At 41.5% G+C, this 10,866-nt stretch overlaps 1 protein-coding gene across 1 annotated transcript in view; it reads left to right on the top strand.

Moving 5' to 3' along the window:
• Nucleotides 1–627: 627 nt before the first annotated feature.
• Nucleotides 628–10,866, top strand: part of VGLL4 (vestigial like family member 4) — a 186,168-nt gene continuing 175,929 nt past the window's right edge. Inside the window, exon 1 of the mRNA XM_020981062.2 lies at nucleotides 628–990. The gene's annotated coding sequence lies outside the window, so the exon portion shown is untranslated. The remainder of the gene's footprint in view (nucleotides 991–10,866) is intronic.

Below are 10,866 nucleotides of genomic sequence, written 5' to 3'. Positions count from 1 at the left end.
TAGTGAGACTCTGGGCAGGGTCCTACGTTTATATGCAGCCTGGGAACCAAGGCACAAGTATAAGCCCGGCCAGTGTGGAAACTGCTGTAAATGCTGGGAGTGAGCGTGGGAATGACCGGTTTCCTTAGAGTTGACAGGCAGGCATAGTGGTTTTTGTCAGGCTCTGTGGGTAGGCTGTATTTCTACCGAAAAAGTCCTTGCGAGGCTGTGAGTTCATTCCGGACTGCACGCAAGTCCAGTGTTTGTATCTACTTGCCTATTCTGAAGGGGGCAGGGGCTGGGCCAACATAGATGTATGTCTGCATGCATGTATGTATATAGAATGGGCTCGCTGATCATGTGTATACATTGTGTGTGTCTGTGTGTACACGCGCGCACAACGGAGTGTTTTTGGGGGGCAGATGCAATGCTGAGTGCGCACGTGGCGGGGGGAGAAGCGGGGTGAGGGTACACCCAGGGAGTACACAGTGTGTACGGCTCGGGGGATGAGGAAGAGGAGGCCCCGCCTCCATACCTGCCCGGCCCCGCCCTCGGCCCCGGCTGGGCTCTCCGCTAGCGCCGGGACTCGCTCCTCCAGGTCTCCGTCCCCACCTGCTCGGCAGCAGCGGCCGGACGGGACGGGACGGGAACGGGGCGGGGCGCAGAGCAGGCGGCAGCAGCTCCTCATTCCTGGGATTCCTGGCGCTCCTGCTCCCGCTCCAGCTCCAGCTCGGGCCGCACGGTCCTTCCCCCCATCCCGCCCCCGTCTGTGGCTCCGGCTCTACCCGCCACCCGCTCGCGCCGGCCCGCTGCGCAGCCGGAGGAGCTCAGCCCGGGTAGAAGCCTCGGCCCCTGACCCACTCAAGGGGAGATTGGGGGGAGGGAGAAGGAGAAGGAAGGGAGCGCCCTTCTAGACCACGCCCACCAGAGCCACGCCCCCACGAAAGCCACACCCCCACTGGCGGCTGGGCTGGGGCCGGAGGTGGCGGCGGGGGAGCCGCGCAGGGGCCGGTGAGTAAGAGAGAGGGCAGGAGGGCAGCTGGGGCGGGGGGAGGGAGGCAGGAGCGCGCACGTGGGCTGCGGGGTGGGGGCAGCCCGGGAGCTGCGGGACTGGTTCGGGGACTCTGCCAGCCTAGGGTCCCGCCGCTGTTCAGGCTTTAAGGGTCTCACCCGGAGTGGAGGATTCCCTGCTGATGGGACCCCTCCTCTGAAGGGGGCGCAGCCAGAGGGGCTTTCTTCACAGGGGACAGGGGAACCAGGGGATCCCTCTGCGAGGGGAGACCTTATCTTGGGGGAGGAGACAGGGGATCCCCCTTCTGAGAAGGCGGGGGGGAGTCAGAAAGGTCTCTCTGAAGGCATGAGGGGAGCCAGGTAGTCCTTCCTGTGAGGTGGAAGGGGACAGTGAGAGGATCGCTTGTTTTAGGTGAGGAGGAGGATCCAGGGGAGCCCCTTCTCAGGGATGGCTCCCCCCTCCTCGCAGGGAGAGGAGTCCCTGGGGGGAGCGTGGAAGGGAGTTCCTTCTCGGAGGGGCGGGGAGTGGGAACAGCAGCAGAGGGAGTCCCTTCTCCAATATGGGACCGGGAGCGGCTTAGGGAGTCCTTTCTTTGAGGTTTGATGAAGGTCGAAGAGGGACTTCTTGGAGTAGGGAGAACTGCTGGGATCTTTTTGATGTGGTGAATGAAGGCTGAAGGAATCCCTTTTTGGGAAGGGAGGAGGGGGAAGAAGGATCTGGAGGAAGTCCCTTCCTTCTGAGTAGGGGTGGCAATCAGCTGAGCTGGTCCCGCGTCTACATGGAAGAATCTGAGGATCCCTAATTTTGAGAGCTGAGGTTGAGGCGAAGTGTGCGGTGGAGGGTCGTAAGGGGGTTTCTGCTCTTCTGGAGGCAAGTAGAATGGGACGTTGTGACTCCAGCTATGAAGTGGCTGTCTAAAGAGGTTGCTGGAAGCGTGAGATGCAGGGCAGCTTGTGCTGGGTTGGAGGGAAATGAATGAGATTTCAGGTGATGCTAGGCAATGGGGACTCCCTTCCATTCATCTGTCCTACCAGCACCTGAGAAAAAACAAAAACAAAAGCACCAGCACCACCAGGCTACCCCCATTTCTTACTCAAAGACCAGGCTTCACTGGGGGAAAAAGTTATTTTCCTTTTCTAAGACTTAATGAGCTATAATACTTAGCTTTTTTTTTTTTGTAATGATGATGACAGGTCTTGCTGAGATTGCTCAATATCCTTTAGGTGGATTACTTACGATGGACATTTGAAATTTCCTTTAAATTGGGATGACTTTTTAAAAATCTGTTTTGCGTTCATCATTTGGTGCCCTTTCCTTCACTGCTTAATAAAAACCATCAGCCTGGTGGTCTTTTTTTAGTTTATTTCAGCAGCTAGTCACCCATTTCTTAGGAATGATCTCCCGTTTAGGAGTATTTTATTTTCCAGTTCGAAACTCTGCTACCTTGTTATATAAAATACGCATCCAGATGCGTTTACCCCAAGCATTCTAAGACATCCATCATCAATGCTAACTTTCTTCACAGGATTCAAAGTTCAGTTATGCATACTCGACCAATCTTGAACTCTGTCCTTAAATAGAGACAAGACAAAGCGCCCGTATACTTGGGCAGTGCTCCCTGCAGAGTTAATGAAGAGTGTATGCATTCATATAAGCTTTTTCTTATTAGGGCTGGCTAGGAAACAACTCCCTCATTATAATGAGGTAGGCTGCCCAATTTGTGGATTAACTAGGAAAATTTTAATTACTTCTGGACTGAAATGCAAACTAGTTTTAACGATGACCCAAACAAAATACAGGAAGATAAATTTGTTATAAAAACAATCACAGGACACATTCAAAATAGAACTCTAAATAGTTTAGTGGAAAAAGCATTAGTATATTAGATGGGAGAACTGGATTTAAACCAAAGACCTAGAACTCAGTCTTCACCTTTGTAAACTTAGCATAATAATACCCATCCTAGCTTTAAGGATTAAATAAAATTTCCTGAAAAGCGTGAAATACAAGAGTAATGCCAATTATTGTTATTTTTATTTTAAACTATTTGGAATTGATATGAAAATAACAAAGTGCTCCGTAACTGTATTTTAAACTATATATAGTTGCTAAATTGGATCATCACTATTTTTGTTAGTACTTTTACAGAAGTCATCAATGTTATCTAATGGATACCACAACGCAAATCTCTACAGCAGCATTCCCTGTCCCTTCTTTTATATGCATAATTGAAAGTTGACAATTCAGCATGTAATTTAATGATAAAGTCAGATGTTTATTTGGGATGTGAGAAGGGAAGAGACCTTACCTTTTAATATATTTTAGGTAATCTTACAAATATGTTTATGACCAAACTTAAGTTTTCATACTCTATTCTTTGATACATTTGTTATATAAAATAAACATCCAGATGTGTTTTCCCTGACCATTCTAAGACATCTATCATCAATGCTAACTTTCTATAAAGAACCAAAAGGAATTTCATTCTTTATAGTGTTAACATCATATGTATAGATATAGATATGTATATCTGGATATAGATCTAGATATAGGTGTGTATCTATATAAATATATATGTGGATATATGTGTTGAGGGATAGAGATATATGTATATACATATATGTATATGTACACATATATGTATTTTTATAGATATGTGTGTAAATGTATATGTGGATGTGTGTATAAATATAGATATATGTGTATCTATATAAATGTCTATGTGGATATATGTGTTGGTACGTAGATAGATGGATAGATCTGTCAGAGTAATTGTTTAAAAGGCATCCAGCTATGGCCTGGACTTTGAATTATCTTAATTTACTTTGTTCCAACTTTTAACGCTATGTGAAATAAAATAGTCACAATGAAAAATACCAGAAGCTGCGAATTCTTAGGAGGAAAAAAGTAAATGTAAATAGGAAAACCTTGGCATAGCTTAAAAATCAAGGAATTTATGTGGTAATGATTCTTCTGCACTGTGGTGACTCTGAGAGTTATGGTTTGCTTAATGCCTTGTTGGATAATATCATCTGTATCAGATGTGTGAGGAAACCTAATGAAAAGGAAAAGGTTTCAACTATATGATAGCTCCTATAGTGTGTTTAGTAATAGTTAGGAAAAGATAATTTCTCGCACGAGAAATAGCCAAATTAAGGGAAGTTCACTTACGGTTCTTTTGGTGAGACCCATAGTTAATTAAACCCATATATAAGAGTTTAAAATAGGGCATGAGGAATAATGCTTGTATAACCTTTTAAGGTAAGACACCATTAAGGAAATTAGAAATCTGGAGTGCTGTATTTTAACAGTATGGTCTGGTAAGTTGGGAAAGAGAAAGGAGAACATGTATGGAGGCCCTGAAAATTAAAGGGAGATTTCATACTTTGGGCTGGAAGTAAATAGCAAGCTGTTTTACAGTGGATTAAAAACGCTGCAGGATGTATATTTTATGAGCCTCCTGGCTCAAGCCTGATAACCAAATATTCATTAGTGTTAATCATGGTGCTTTTCAACAGTACTGTATATTTTAGGTTAAAAATGCTCCCCTTTAGTCCTGAATCAGCTAAAAGAGAAAAGGAGAATTATCCTTCTTAGACCTATGTATTCCCTTTACTATCATAGATCCAGTGTGAGGAAATGAATGAATGAATGAATGAATGAATGAATGAATTAAAAAGCATCTATTAAGTGCCTACTATGTTCAAAGTACTGTTCTAAGTAAGTAGTAAGCACTGGGATTGCAGATAGAAACCCAAAATAGTCCCTGTTCTAAAGTAACTCACATTCTAACAGAGACAACACATGGGAGGCTTGTGTTGTAAGTCTAAATGGAGCAGCCCCATTGGGCCTGGTTTGGTGGAAGGAGTACTGAGTTTGATGGAAGAGGCCCAGGATCTGCAGCTCGATCTTACCTTTCCCAGGTAGCACCTGCATGAGCTCCTATGGCTTCCATCTCCTCATCTGTAAAATAAGGGAGCTGGATTGCATGACTTCTAAGGTCCTTTCCAACTCCTAAATCCTTTGATCCCATGATGAGTGGGTTGCCTACCGGCAAAGTAATATATGTCTTTTTTAATCTTTGAGGTGGTAGATCTCTTCTTTTCAAGTGAGTTGAATATATAGGATGCTCTGTTTCTCCAGAGTGAAAAACTCATAAGCAACCAAATAACCAGTTACAAAAGAAATACCCTCATAAATTAATGCTTAAGAATTTGGGACTTGTAGCCCAAAGATCTGGATTAAAATCACACTTAACATACTAGCTGTGAGATCACAAGCAAATCATTTAACCTCTGAGCCTTAGTTTATACATTGGTGAAATGAGCCAGTCATATTTGTACTATTTACCCCAGGTGTGAGGAAAGCATTTTGTAAACTTTCAAGTATCATAGAAGTCTTAGCTAGTATTATTGCTGTGATTACTTGTGAATCTCCCTTTACCCACATAGTGAAGAAGTAATTCTAGGAACCTGAGATCTGGGAAGTAAAAAGAGACCAGAAAAGAGTTAATAAAGGGAGGGTTTATCTGCAATTGTGATAAAGGAGAAGATTCTAGTACCTAGGCCTGAGAAGGTAATGAATTAATGCTCTCCTCAGGGGATCCTTTGAGCCTGGGTTTGATTCTTATAAAACTGGCCTTGCTGTTTTATCCTTGTCTACCTGGCAAAGAATCAAACGACTCTTTCTAGAACCTGATTCCCAAGGCAGCGCTTTGGTAGACAAGACATGGATAGAAAATGGCATCTGTGTCACCACCCTGCTTCAATAAGCTTCGGTGGTTCCTTACCATCTTTGGCAAAATAGAAAATTCCTCTATTTGTCTTTAAAGCCCTTCACAGCCTGGACCCAATCTCTCTTTCTAGCCTCTTTTTTTTTTCAGTTGTTTCAGTCCTGTCTGACTCTTAATGATCCCATTTGAGGTTTTCTTGGCAGAGATACTGTAGTAGTTTGTCATTTCCTTCTCCAGATGAGGAAGCTGAGGCAGACAGAGTTATGTGACTTGCCCAGGGTCACACAGCTCGGAGATATCTGAGGCCAGATTTGAACTCAAGAAGATGAGTCTTCCTGATTCAGGCCTCTATCCATTGTGCCACATAGCTGCTGTAAGGCACTATATAAATGTTAGCTATTATTAGTATCATCATCATTTATTAAGAATATATTTATTCTATGTATATAACATTAATATATGTATTTATATAAAGTTTATTATATAATAAAATATCATGTTTATTATATATGTTCTGCTTGGTCCTTTGACAGTCATGTCTGACTGATCAGACCCCATTTTGGGGTTTTCTTGGCAAAGATACTAGAGTAGTTTACCATTTCTTTCTTTGGCTCATTTTATAGATTAGGAAACTAAGGCAAACAGAGTTAAGTGATTTGCCCAGAGTCACACAGCTAGTAAGTATCTGAAGTTTGAAATCAGGAAGATGAGTCTTCCTGGTTCTAGACCTCACATCCTAGCTGCCCCATACTATATGTAGGTTATGTAATTTATTACATTATAGTATATTATATAATATTCCCATTATATAGCATATGTATTACATATACACATATGTATATGACTGCACACATGTCTATACATATATCCTCGTACAGAATGCATACCTGCGTGCACCTTGTATCCTTAAATAGAATGTAAGCTCCCTGACAGCAGGGCATGTTTCACTTTTTGGTATTTGTATTCCTAGCTCCCAGTGCAATGCTTGGTTCTTGGTAGTTGCTTAATAAGTGCTGACTAAACTGACTGCTTGATTAATAAGAGGATAACTTTTGGCCAGGAACAAGGAGACCTGAACTAATTTAGGGTGGCCGAGCTTGAGAGTTTGTGACATTTGTAAGGCCAAGCCTGTAGTGACTGGTTAATACTTCCTAAATACTATGCTTGTAAGTTCTAGTAGCTGTTACCAAGATAAAATGGTGGCTTTAATTATGATTATGGAGACCAACTTCCTCTTAGACTTTGCGTGTGTGTGGCTAAAGAGGAAAGAATAAGGGCTTATGATCCAGCCAGGAATGCTTTATAAAAATAAAACTTTTTTTTTTACTTCGTCAGGGTGGGGTGGGGAGACAAGGGATTTGGGTCCAGACCTGTGACTTCATTAGTCTGGGGTAACTCTCAGCATGGAAGCTGCTTTCACTCATTTGGATTGGCAACTGGTCTGCAACTTACAGCTTTAGAGAGCTGCCTGGGGGTACAAGCAGGTTAAGCAACGTGCCCAGGATCACACAGTTATTAGTAGGTGTCAGAGGCAGGCTGTGAATCCAGGTTTTCCCAATTCGAAGGCCTACCCTCAATCCATCAGTAATCAACAAGCATTTATTAAGCACCAACTATATGCTGGACACTGTTGAAGCTCCTGGGGATGTAAAGGCAAAAAAAATGAAATGATTCCTGCCCTCAAGGAGCTTACATTCTGTTGGAGGAAGGGAGGATGGCATGTGTATAAAACATATATATATACACACACATATATGGGCATATATGTATGTGTGTGTATAAAAAAACACAAAATAAATAGATACACAGAATAAATATAAGATCAATACAAGTTTCTTACAAAGACCAGGGAAGGATAATAATTTTTGGGAAGGATGAGAACAGTCTCCACGTGGTGCTTGGCTTGAGTCTTGAAGGAAGAGACATTCTGTGAAGTAGAGATGAAAAGGGCTGGGAAACATCTACTGTGTTTTGTTGCCTCTCAAATGCTATTGAAAATAGCAAAAAAAATTGATATAGAATTTCTTCCCTAGCATCTCAGTAAGGTAGCTATACTACTCTTGATGGTGAAAACAGTTTATAAAAAAACCTCACAGATCTTTTACGTTTTTCTTCTGTTTGTCCTTCCACTTTTGCCCTTAAATGTCCTTGGCATAGCTTTGCCTAGTTGGATCTCTCTAAATTGGTTTTTAGTTTTTATTGCTTCATAACAAGATATTGTTCATAATCTTCTATCAGCCTTCATAAAATTCAAAATGCTGGCTTAAAGACTATTTTTCTGGCTCCTGTTTCTAAACCATGCTGCCTGTACTCTGGCAAGCATCCTTATTTCCTTCATGACCATCCCTCCTAAATCCTGGACTCTGATTCTAGAACACTCTAATTTCTGATAGCTAAGCCTTTGCCTTATCTTACCTAGAATGAAGCATCCACATCATTTTCTGGCCACCATTTCCAAACCGTGTCTCCTGCAAGCTGAGTCTCCTCATTTCTTGTTTTTCAGATTTCTTTTGGGTTTTGTCTTCCTGCATTGGAAAGTAAGCTCCTTAAGAACAAGACCTGTCTTCTCTTTCTTTCTTTCTTTCTTTTTTTCTTTCTTTCTTTCTTTCTTTCTTTCTTTCTTTCTTTCTTTCTTTCTTTCTTTCTTCTTTCTTTCTTTCTTTCTTTCTTTCTTTCTTTCTTTCTTTCTTTCTTTCTTTCCATCCATATGTGTAGCCCTAACTCTTAGCATAGCGCTTCCCATATAGTAGTTAATAAATAAATAGCTATTCGTCTCTTACTTAAATACCAACATCATTCAGGATTCCTTGAAAGATATAACAACATATGCTCTTTTTCAGTGACTCTCTGATCATAAACATCAGGTGAGGCATAGAACATGTAAACATACATTCACAAAAGGTGTTTGCCATTGAGATAGAGGAGATCTAGCATAGAGTTTAAGTGGAAAAGAAATTCTTTATAGATGGTGAGGTTCTCCTTCCTGATGACAATATGCAAAGTCACATCATGCTTGAGAATATTTCAGTGTCTCCTGGAAGAGATCTGTAAGAGATATGATCTAAGAACCCACAAACAGTAGAACTAATTGATGAAGAATGTCTATTGCCAAGATTATGATATGCAATTCTATGGACAAATCATGGTGCTTGTTCATTAGTATGTATATCTGGGGTTGGATAGTACATATAGACAGGAGATTGGACCCATAACTAAAAGGAGAGAGAGAGTAGACTGGATTGCCTTCAGGAAATTGAAAAGCCCCTTTAGTTGCTCTAAACTTTTGCCAGAAACAAAGGCCCACCTTTTTAATACCAGCATTATTGCTGTATTCTGAGACAAAGCATATAATAGTCTCAAAAGAATTGAAAATGGATATCACCCAGAGGGCACTAGAAAGACTTATGGTGGATGTGAGCAGGCTGTAACATGTAGCAAATGAGGACTTTCTAGGAGGAGCTAGAGGAAAAGATGGCATAAAGTAAATGTGTGGTTTAAACAAACCAAAAAAATGGGCTGGCCACATGTTGAGCACAAGTAGGAATCTCAGGTGCTCCATTGATTTCCTCAAGCTATCAGGAGAAAACAAGAAAGACTTCTAGCATATTGAATGGAACCCAATATGATGAACTGACTGGAAAAACTAAGCAAGAATCTCACAGGATGGACAGCCATGGAGGACTTGTAATCTTTACCACTGAAGGGAGCATCCAAATGGGTGAGGTCACAGATGCATTTCATTACTGGAGTGCAGACAGCATTATATACGAGTTAGCCTAAGGTTTAAAGAAATATGAGGACCCGGGTACAAGTTAAGTACATTACTCACAAAACTGTTATTAATCGCAATATTATAAACCTTGGTTTTCTTTACCAGAGATAAATAGAAAACAACGTTCACTCTCTCTCTCTCTGTGAAACTTCAGTTAGTTGGAAACCTTTGAAGATTGTGCTCAGCTGTGACTCAGACCAGCTTCCAGGCTATAGCTTTGGTCGTTTGAAAAAAAAATCCTTATGTTTCTTCTGCTGCCAGCTTTAATTTTCCTAATAATAGCTTTAAGTGGCTTAGAGAGTTGACCTTCCCTTCACCAACTATTCCCTCCCACCCACACTCACTCCTTGCCCCTAAAGTGTGGTAAGATTTCTTTGCTTTTTCATGTATTTCAGAAGGTAATGGGGTCTTACTTGGAATCATAATAAGAACACTGGGATGGAGATCTAAGAATTGAGTTCCAGTCTTGTTTCATTTGCTTACTTGCTCTATAACCTTGGAAACAGCATTCTTTTCCATGTCTGATTTTTTTCTCCTGTAAAATGGGAATATTAATGCCTGCTCTACCTACCTGTTCGAAACTGTATTGGGAAGATCAAACATAAAATATATAGTGGCAACATCACTTACTTGCTTGGAAGTTAGGAGAACTCAGTTCTAGCTTTGCTGTTAACCAGTTGTCTTACCATTGGATAAGTCACTTAATCTTTCTAGGTCTCAGTTTCCTTTTCTATAAAATGAGGAGATTGGGGCTGGTAGGTGGCACAGTAAATAGAGCACCGGCCTTGGAGTCAGGAGGACCTGAGTTCAAATCCGGCCTTGGACACTTGACACTTACTATCTGTGTGACACTGTGAAGGTTTTTTTTTTTTTAGGCAATTGGGATTCAGTGACTTCCCCAGGGTCACACAGCTAGTGTCAAGTGTTTGGTCTGAGGCCAGATTTGAACTCAGGTCCTCCTGACTTCAGGGCCGGTGCTCTATCCACTGCACCACCTAGCTGCCCCTCTGTGTGACCCTGGGCAAGTCACTTAATCCCAATTGCCTTCCAAAAAAAAAAAAGAATTAAAACGAGGGGATTGAACTCAGTCATCTGTTTTCTAATAGCTGTAAAACTCTTTGGTTTTATGACAATAGATGTGAAAGTCTTTTTTTAAAAATAGAAAGTGTCATAAATGCATTTTTTTGTCATCCTTCAAGTTTGAGTTTTGGTTATTTTAGACAAATCACTTAACTGCTCTGTTTCCTCATTTGTAAGATGGAGATAGTCATATTTGCTGTACCTATCTCAGAATAGTTAGATGAGGTTATTTACATGAAAACTCTGAAAAGGCAAGGTGACAGTAAAATGAGATGATGTTTGGAAGTACTT

This window comes from Phascolarctos cinereus, unplaced genomic scaffold, assembly GCF_003287225.1.
Source record: "Phascolarctos cinereus isolate Bilbo 61053 unplaced genomic scaffold, phaCin_HiC Scaffold_4;HRSCAF=312, whole genome shotgun sequence".
Classification (NCBI taxonomy): Eukaryota; Metazoa; Chordata; class Mammalia; order Diprotodontia; family Phascolarctidae; genus Phascolarctos; species Phascolarctos cinereus.
The sequence above is the reverse complement of the archived record's forward strand: the minus strand, read 5'-3'. Positions and strand labels throughout refer to the sequence as shown.